This window comes from Petaurus breviceps, unplaced genomic scaffold (genome assembly GCF_028583685.1).
Source record: "Petaurus breviceps papuanus isolate PSGF00001 unplaced genomic scaffold, PetGlider_PUasm1.0 37, whole genome shotgun sequence".
NCBI classification, from domain to species: domain Eukaryota; kingdom Metazoa; phylum Chordata; class Mammalia; order Diprotodontia; family Petauridae; genus Petaurus; species Petaurus breviceps.
The window spans coordinates 86,799,457-86,809,557 of record NW_027186296.1 but is presented as its reverse complement, the minus strand read 5'-3'; the positions used below and the strand labels follow the sequence as shown (position 1 = coordinate 86,809,557).

Sequence of the window (10,101 nt, the reverse complement as noted above, 5' to 3'; positions counted from 1 at the left end):
AAATTAATTTAAGCAGTAATTTTCATTTTTATTATATTATCACAAGCTAACTATGACTAATTTAATATTTTCCTAATTATTTTGTTTTCTTAATAATACTAAAAATATTTTGTACTCTTATTCATATGCTTTGTCTCTATGTCTTAGTGGTTAAACTCCTTGATATTTTATGCATTCTATAGTAATGTTGAATGGAATTTCAATTCCTATCTTTTCATGTGGATTTTGGGAGGTATCATATAGAAAAATTAACTATTTAAATAAGTTATATCATACATATTCTGCTGCTTTTTTGAGTTATTGATTATTTCAATTAATCTTAATTGCATGGTAAGGGTCCTCCTAAGGATACCATCAACTCATTTACCAAAAACTGTAGTCTTGTTTCTTCTTTAAGTTTATTCTTTCAGGGTCCCTCCCTTGTGATATTGCTATAGATGGAATTTGTAGAACTATAACAAATAATAGGGGTGATGACAGATACTTGTTTTATTACTTATTTTATTATAGAGTCTGCTTGCCTTTTTCCATTAAATATAATGCTGTCACTTGGTTTTAGATTTTAGATCAATCCTACTTACTATGTAAGGAAAAATGTATTCCTTTGTTGTTGTTTTTTTTTTCCCATGGACAATGCTTTATTCTATATAAAAATACAGTCACGTGTGCCCTGCACCTCTCTCCCTCTTGAGAGTCCTGCAAAGGCAGGCTTTCTTCCCTTAAAAGAAGGGAGGCAGTTACTCAGAAAGGCTGGATGGGTGAAATCCTGCACCCTGCGGAAGGGGCCCCGTGCTGGTCCTGGTCGGTCATCACTGTCCAAGTGTTCTGATTCCTTTGAGCTGCTGTCAGCGTCACTGTCCTCCTCTGCATCCTCCCCCAGATGCTCAAACTTCCCTGATTCAGCCTGCCACACATACTTGATGTTAACCCTGAATTCTGCCATCTCGAACCCAAACAGTTTCAGGACTCGGGCCTGCTCAGGGGTCAGCACATCGCCCTCTTAACACACCTGGTAGTCAGAGATGAGGGTCACCACACCTTTCTTGAGGGCAGTGGGCAGCCCAAGTTGCCTCAGCTGCTGCTCCATTGAGTGGGGGAACTGCTCCAGAGGCCCCGCGTCCAGGCTGACGGTGAAGGTGGCTTTGTTCCCAGCCCGGGCGTAATCCATCTCTGTGTACCTCCTGAACCACTCATTCACTTCCTTCTTTGTTCTGTTGGTGAACAAGAGGCCGACCTCACCCCTCAGCTTCTTGCTGACCTGGTGCAAATTGTCTTTATATTCGTCAGCGGGACCTCGGCCCAAAGCCACCATCATAACTTTGTTCTTGCCAAAGAAAATCCGGCTGTGCTTCCTGGCACTCCTGATATCCTTCAATTTGCTGTTTCTCATGTTTGCCACAGAGAAGATAAAAAGGTACTTGTACATGTCCACACATTTTCGAAGCTCTTCTATCAGGTTTTGTTTGAGTTCCAAGCCCTTCTTTGTGGTCTTCGTTAAGGAAACCTTCTTGCCGCGCTTGGACTTAGGTATGTTGCTGCCAACACGTGCGGCCTTCCGGCTGCGCCAGCGAGGACCCCGGCGCCGCGAGGGCTCTTGGGTAGCGGACTGCCCAAGGAGCCTGAGCCGAACGCCAGATTCCCACTCCCGTCCCTTCTGCGCCCTCGCACCGCAGCGTCTATTCCTTTGTTTTTTAATGTTAACAGAAATGGGTGTTGACTTTTGGCAAAAAGTTTTTCAGCATCTATTTATATAGGTATGTTGTTTTTATTATTTTGTTATTAATGTGGTCTATCATGCTTTTAGTTTTCCATATAAAACCAATCTTGCATTCCTGGTATAAATCAAACCTAGTAACTTTGCATATTTTGTATTTCTGTAGCTAAATTTTTTATTTTTGTTTTCATGTTCATTATAGATATTGATCAAAATTAGAGTTTTATTCTTGATATTTATCTCATTCAGAAACAAATGCCATATTTGTATCACAGGAATTTGGTAGAATACCTTCTTTTCCTGTTTCTTAAAACATTATTTATTTTAAACTTAAATAATAATAAAAGAAAAAGAAATATATTACAAACTTAAATATTAAAACTTAAATGCAAAATAAGAAGAGAAAAATAGCATTGCCACATGCGGAGCAGAATATAAGAGAGGATTCAAAATATATAGCAATAAATTTCTGTTTCAAGAAAGCCAATATAACAAATACTATTGTGTTTAGAGCTGTCTAATTTTTTGTTCTCTCCCTGGAGATGGATAGCATTTTCATCATAGGTCCTTTGAAATTGTCTTGAATCATTGTCTTGATAGAAGTAGCTAAGTCTTTCACATTTGATCATCCTTTCAATATTGCTGTTAATGTGTGCAATATTTTCCTTGTCCTGCTTATCTCACTTTGCATGAGTTCACATAAGTCTTCCCAGGTTTTTCTGAAACCATAATAACACAATAGCATTCCATCACAATCATATGCTACAACTGAACAAGCATTTATTAAGCATCTGCTATGTTCCAAGTACTATACTAAATACATTACAAATATCCTCTCATTTGATCCTCACACGACTGTGAGGTGAGTGCTATTATTATCCCCATTTCATTGTTAAGGAAACTGAGGCAGACAAAGGTTGATTTACCCAAGGTCACACAGTTACTGTCTGGGATCAGATTTGAACACCTATCTTTCTGATTCTTAACCCAGTTCTTTCTGCACTACCAGCTGTCTATTTCTCTCTTTATTTCTTCCAGAGACTCATTGTACTTATTTTTTTTCTCAGGCTCTACTTGGAATTGTGGAGTTACTCTCTTCTTTTGATTTACCTCCTATACTTCTCTTTATCCATGGTTTTTCTTCAAGTGTTCATCATTTTCTTTTGTTTACTCATATTTCCAGCTTCACATTCTATTTGAGGACTTTGTGCTTTGGTCAGATTTTATTCCCTCTCATACTCTTGGATGGTGTGGGCAAGCCCTGACTGATTTTGGATGTAGGGGCTAGGCTTCACCCACTGCAGAAGTTCTTGGGTTTTGTCTCAATATCGTGATTTAGCTGAGGTTTTCCCCTAGCCCCTTTCATTTTCTATCTCCTTGTGACTTTCTTCTGCCACCTCTTCTCCACCCCCACTCTCGACGGTGTCAGTTATGAGGTTGAAGGTCTCCTGCAAAAGACTAGGTCCTTTTTTACCCAGGTGCTTCCCTGCTTCTTTACATTGTTGTGTCTTGGGCGTAGATTTCCTAGATTCTGGGATAGGTAGGCACTCATCTGACCCTGACTACCCTTTGTGGCTTAGGCAGGATTACCTGAGAATTGCTCTGATCCTGTCTCAGATCTTTCTCCTGCTATGGAGAGGGGTATCTGTACTTTCCTCTCTGGGTTATGTCCTACTGTTGCTTGGGCTGCCTGGTTTCTACACTAAGTGCTGATCTGGCTTTGGTTTTCCTATTTCTCAGGCAGGACTGAATGGAAAGTAAGCTGTCTAGAGGCTACTCTGGCCCTAAATTTAACTGTAACTCAGATGCAGGCTTTCTGGGTAAAGGTCTAGCCCTGTCTCTAGCTCTGATTCTGGCAAAGACTGCTTGCGCCCTGAGCTGGATACTAGTATGGCTCTATCTTTTGCACTGGATCTAGCCTGCTTGCATGCAATGTACTCCCTGACCCCAGCTTTTCTATGCCCAGTACTTCTCTAGGCTTTTGAGAGTTTTCTTATGACCTCCTGAATTGAATGGAAAAATTTGTAACTATTTCTCCTGGTTTTTCTCTATTATTCTTTCTTCTCTTTCATTTTTTAGAACATTACTATTTTGTTTATGAGTAATCTGAGCCTTTCTAGGTCCTCACTCACCACAATTTTTCCGTAAACTTATAAAATATGAATGCCAGCTTTCTCCAATATACAGCAGCAGCATTCACTTTTTCTGCTTCCTTTTAAATACCCTGGCTACAAAAGCAAAGACAATATGCTAGGATTCTCTTGGTTGACCTTGGTAGTTGCTGAATAGTATTGCCTCTTGGGATAGTTCCATCTATCTCTATGGCCATATTCTCTTGCTCTACTTTCTCTCCACCTTGAAGACAACCAAGATTGGAATCACCAACATCAAAAATTGCCTATTGATAGAATTCATTGGTTTCCTGGCACCACAAGGAGGGAAGAATTTTCTAATAAATTATGTTCCAGCTGTGTATTGCCAGTGACTTCAATTTTCCCCATTAACCTTCATAATCATACTTCCTTTGGCTCTATATTGAAAGTCTTGATTTTGTATGTGAGGGATGGAGCATCCCTGATCTCTTGTGGTCTTATTTTGATAGTTTGCTTGTGATAGATGTCACTGCTTAAAGATGGTGTATTTGCTCAGTTAGCCAGGACATTTTCCCCCTTTATTAACACACTCTTGCATCTGTACAATGGCACATAACAGGGTTTTTTGCTATCCTTGCCTTTTGTGAACTGTGAATGAAAAAAATCTGTACTTATTCTGGGGTGCTAGACTTAATTTGTTGTAGCAGCAAACACCCCAGCGTCCCCAGGGTGGCTGCTCACACAGGTTCTTGGATCTGCTTTGTTAAAGGAAAGCAACTCAAAATGGGTTAACAAGCTTACTTTTATCAGTCAGACATATATCATTTACCTTGTTCAGGGGAAAAGGTCAGCACCCCGAACTTCAAAGTATACAGGCAGAATTATCAAGACAGAAACAGATCAAGTAGACAGATTTCCAAACTGTCCAACCATTACATCCATACCCAATCAACATCTGGGTTTTTTAAAGCCGGGGGAACTCCAGACAACGGCTTCCCAGAATCCATATCAAATCACAGAACACTTTTCAAAGTGAGCCCCCCAAAACAAAGCTTCACATCAGGGCTTATATAGCCTTCTCCTGGCTCAGAGAATGTAACAACCTTATTGACCCACTGGCCAATCAAAAAGAATTTACTGAAAAACAAGCCTCCCACCCCATGTTTCAGGTGCACTTTAGCCTAGGGGCAGGGAAGATCTTCCAAATTTGCATTCCCGTTACATTTGTATGGTATTTATAGCTGAGCAACTGAGATAGAAATGTAATATTTCTCTCTATCATAGAATCTCAGAATTGAAAGGGACCTAGGAGGTTATCTAGCATAATCCTGTAGCAGGTATATGCCTCTGTAGATACAAAGTATTCAAGTGGTCATGGTCTCCCTGGTCCTGACAAAATAGCCTATTGCTATTTAATTTCCCTCATGTAAATCAGAATCATGTAATATTCTAAGCTATTGGTTTTTAACAAGTGGAAAACATCTATAAGTTTGAAGAGTTAACTATTGGTAAGCATCTGATGGAAAAGATTCCATCTCTGATTCCAAATTAGTGTCATCTGAATGAATGAGATGCCACACTCTTGGCTACATCCAATTGAAAATGAGAAATAACTTCTTGGTAAACACTTTCAAGTTGTCTTGACTCTACTCAGGATGTGAGTGTATGCTTTTCCCTCTACAAAAACTCATTCCAGCTGGCTGATGAAAAGACTTCACTTATCAGTGACCATTTATGGGACTGGATTTTTATTATCTCTTTATTTGTAAGTGCTTCTATGAAACACTGAAACATTAATATGTTGAGCTGGCATATCCTTAGGGAGAATGTGAATAACAATTCGGGGTTTTATTTGCTTATTATTTATAGATCAGCTCAAGTCATTAGGAAGATGCTGATGAGCACTGTGATTTGAAACCATTCTGGTTGGGCATGAGGCTGTATTTCTTTTCAAAGCCTTCCTCCGGCTCTGGGCACAAAGCTTGGATTTGGTTTTTAAAAGATGCATCAGCTATTGCTGCTTTTTCCTTCCCACCTGCAACCCAAATTATATTTTTTCCTTTTTTTAGAAAAAATGATTTCACAAATTTAGGACTATGTCTTCAAAAGGGAGACAGTTCAGTGTTCAGTACCTTGGTTTTTACAAAGATTGCTGTAGTAATCAAGTACAAGGAAACCCATAATCCTTAAGGATCACCCGAGACAGATTTTGTCTTGCCCAAGTTACAGTGTTCAGAAGGCAAGTGCTATTTAGGGGAAACCACATGGGAAATTATTCTCTCTGCTTAGGGGAACATCTAGTTCCAATCTGTCTGAAAGCAGCCTTCAGATACATATGTTCTGAATACTTCATGACCCTTATATATTTAATTTAATTAGTGCATACTTCCTATTCTTAATTGTGTTCATGATTTTTTGCTCTGATATCCATCATTTCATTACTGGTAGCACTTCTAGAAGGGGAAGGGACTTGGAAAGTTCTCCACATATTGAATAATCATAGATTTTATATATGTGTATGTATTTGACATAACAATACAGATAGATGAGTGTGAACTTGAATTCACACACACAAACACTAAGTATCTAGTAGCTGGACACAAAACATCATTCTGTCCAATCCTGATTTTTGGTATAGATTTAAGTAAAATCTTCATTCTTCTACTTTCCAAGTTCACTACACTCAAAATCAAGAGATCCAGCTTCTTCCACTAACTTACTATGGATGATTCCCTTCTCACTCTGTATGAGAAGGATTTGAACTTGTGAAGATCAGTCTTCCTGATTTCAAACCTGGTGTTCTATCTACTGTGCCACCTAGTTGTCTGATAGACATTGTCTAACAAATAAGCTGAGTAGAACTAGGTGAGCTATAAGGGTCATCCAAGATCTAAAACAAATAGTATAAGGATGAAAGAGTTAAGGTCAATCTCATAAAGCCTTGGAGGGAAAGGTTAACACACCATGGAGAAGTCTTACCTTGGAAGCCTGAACTGTTCTGAAGAATTTGAAGGATTTTCCAGGACCAATTTCTGACAGGTTCCTTCCAGGACTTGTTTATCTACATTTACAAAGAATAACTTCATTTATTTGCCACTTGCCACTTTTAAAACAACTACACTTATTTCTCCTTGAAAAGTTATGTAACAAAAGGCAAAATACTTTTGAAAGTAATACCCCAATCAGGGACAGTCAGGTAAAGAATGTCCTAAATGGCATGTTATTTCAGCATCATTATCATTCAAAATAGCACCACAGCTCCCTACCCCCTACTCATTCAAAATCAATAACACCCGAACGGTCTGCATAATGCCCTGTTTAACTCTATCCTTTTTCTAATCACATTTCTCCCTAACACATTCATTGGGACACTGAGCAGAGTTCGCGGTATTTCTTTGGCCTTTGATTTGTATGATGAACTTTCCAGGCTTGATGCCTTGTGAACTTTGAAATAAATGTTAATGATGACAGGGGGAGTGAGCAAGGGGAAATCAGCAAACACTTTCTGCAGACTGTTACCTTAGATTTTTTGTTTGTTTGTTTTAAGCCTCATTGATGATTTGTGTTTCTACATCAGAGCAATTTCCTAATACACCCTCCTTTAGCCCCCACTGAACTCTCACTTGGAACAAAGAAAAATCATGAAGGAAAATGACACCAGATTGACAGCAACAGACAGAATATGCAGTGTTTCATGTCCATAGATACCACCCCTGCAAATCTCTCTACAGAGGGGTTGTTCTTGTTTTTGTTGTGTCTAACTCTTTGGGACCCCCATTTTGGGTTTTCTTGGCAAAGATACTGGAGTAGTTTGCCATTTCCTTCTCTAGCTCATTGAGGAAACTGAGGCAAATGGGGTTAAGTGACTTGCCCAGGATCACACAGCTAGTAAGTGTCTGAGACTGGATTTGAACTCATAAAGATAGATCAGTCTTACTGATTCCAAACGAGTTTTCTATCTACTGTGCCACCTCCCTGTCCTATAGAGAGCCAGAAAATATATTTCATCATCAGTTCTCAGAGACTAAAATTGGTCACTGCATATAATCAGAAGTCAGTTGATTTTTAGCATTATTCTCCTCATATTATTATAGCACACATATATTGTTCTCCTAGTTCTACTTACTAAATATAATTTTTTAATATTTCTCTAAATTTACATTTTTGAATTTCTTTCAGTAGTTTTCCTTTGCATTTATTCTCCATAATTTGTTCAACCATTTCCCAATCGTTTCCCATTAGACTTCTAGGCCTACTTGCTCCAAAGTCAGACAAACACATGAATCTTTAATTTGATGAGAGACATTTTGTGGTTTTAGAAAGAAAAATAATACTGGACAAAGAGTCCTGAAGACTTGGGTTCAAATCCTTGTTCTTCCATTTGTTAAATGTGTGTCCTTGAGCAGATTATCAAACATCCCTGTCTCTTTTTACTCCTTTGTAAAATGGAATTGTAAAATAACATACAGTGGTCCCCAAAAGTCTATCTCATGAGATTATAGACTGTCACCTCTACAATTTAGAGAGCTGACTATCATGTTTGATCAGGCTGACATAGTCAGTGTCCGTCATTACTTTCAGACTTTTAAGCAAGCTTTTTTATTAATTTTCTGACTCATATAATCAAAATTATTATTACTATCCTTACTATCACCATCACCACCACCAACATCATCATCATCATCTTCATCATCATCATCCTTGCCAACCATTAGATCAGCAATTTTTCCTGGACCAATGGAATCCCATGGATGCTACAGATGGGTCACATTACATTTAAGAACACATTCATTCTTAGAAAAGAATGAATTTTACCAAGCTACAGTGTGCTAGGCTAGGACTAAATAATTTAACTGTTGATACCCTGTAGCAAACATAGTATTGGGGATATTTATTTTTCAAAGCCTAGCTGTTCAATGAGAATGTAAGAAAGAATGCCAAGAGATGGTATGACTTGCTAACAATACTAGGGTACAGGACATATTCTCTTTTTCCTGTATTTTTCAATGTATTCAGAAATATCAATTCACCATCATCATCATTTATTAAGAAGATAACATCAAAAGAGAGACACACGAAGGTGGACTGGCCACATGGCAATAACAAATGATGGACAGCCTTATTATGTACACATAACATATGTATGTTGGCCCATGTATATTATGTATGTCTCCATAGATTTATCTAGATGTGGCTTGAAGGGGGGCATAGGTGTCTCTAGAGTTTCTCTGCCCATTGTTCTCTAAGAGAGATCTTAATTTCTTTCAGGAGAGGAAAGGAAATGACTCATGAGGTGAGTCACTCTGCTGTCCTCAAACAGGGAGTATTGGGTTAGAATTATATCTATCTACTCCATTAAATATCTATTCACTTCCCTTAAAATTTTAGGGAAACAAGTTTTAAGTTCAAACTACTTCCTGATTCTATCCTTTTAATGAAGAAGGAGAAGTTCAAGCTATATATCCAAAAGCTCATCTCCCTTATCACTAAATGCCAGTTCCATAAAAACCATCACAGATAGTGAATAGCAAATAAAACCCTGCTAATCTGATAGCAAATGGAAATCAGAGAGGTTATCCTGATGAGGAAATACCAGATCACTTTCTCAGAGTATGGTCTGATAATCCCTGAGGGTCACTGAGACTTTTTCAGGGGGTCTGTGAGGTAAAAACTATTTTCATAACAATACCAGATGCTATTTGTCTATGAAAATGTTCCTTTTTCAAACTATATATGCTTATGTATATACATATACATAAATATATAAATATATGTGTGTATGAGGGATGATTTTCTTTATCTGCTTCAACCAAAATAAAATCAACAACTGATTGAATGAATATATATATATATATATATATATATATATATATATCAATCCAGTTATGTTCTTTTAAACCAGACATTAAAGATATTTGTAAAAATACACAAAAGAATGGGATTATTCCAATTATTTTCTTTTGGAAAATATAATTGTTTGTAATAAAAATGTTTATTTATGTAATAGGATTGTTTTAGTTATTTTAAATGAATTAATAAATAATTTTTATTATGTAACATTATGAATGTCAATAAATAAAAAGCACAAAAAAAGTTCTTTATATTCTCAAAAATTCTTGAGTGTGAAGAGGTCTTGGGAACAAAAAATTGAAAACTGTTCTACTAGACAATACATAGAGTGAATGAGTTCTCCTTTGGGGAGAGAGGGGGGAAGGAGAAAGAGAGGGAGAGAGAGACAGAGAGACAGAGACAGAGAGAGACAGAGACAGAGAGAGACAGAGAGAGAGAGAGAGA

General features: G+C 37.7%; 1 long non-coding RNA gene and 1 pseudogene across 1 annotated transcript in view; both read right to left on the bottom strand.

The window, feature by feature from the left end:
• Nucleotides 1-603: 603 nt before the first annotated feature.
• LOC138169481 (mRNA turnover protein 4 homolog pseudogene) lies at nucleotides 604-1,676 on the bottom strand (annotated as a pseudogene).
• A 208-nt stretch (nucleotides 1,677-1,884) lies between these two features.
• Nucleotides 1,885-10,101, bottom strand: part of LOC138169482 (uncharacterized) — a 12,464-nt gene continuing 4,247 nt past the window's right edge. The window contains exons 2-3 of the long non-coding RNA XR_011170366.1: nucleotides 6,787-6,868; nucleotides 1,885-2,433 (exon numbers count right to left, since the gene is read on the bottom strand). This is a non-coding gene — a long non-coding RNA (uncharacterized lncRNA). The remainder of the gene's footprint in view (nucleotides 2,434-6,786; nucleotides 6,869-10,101) is intronic.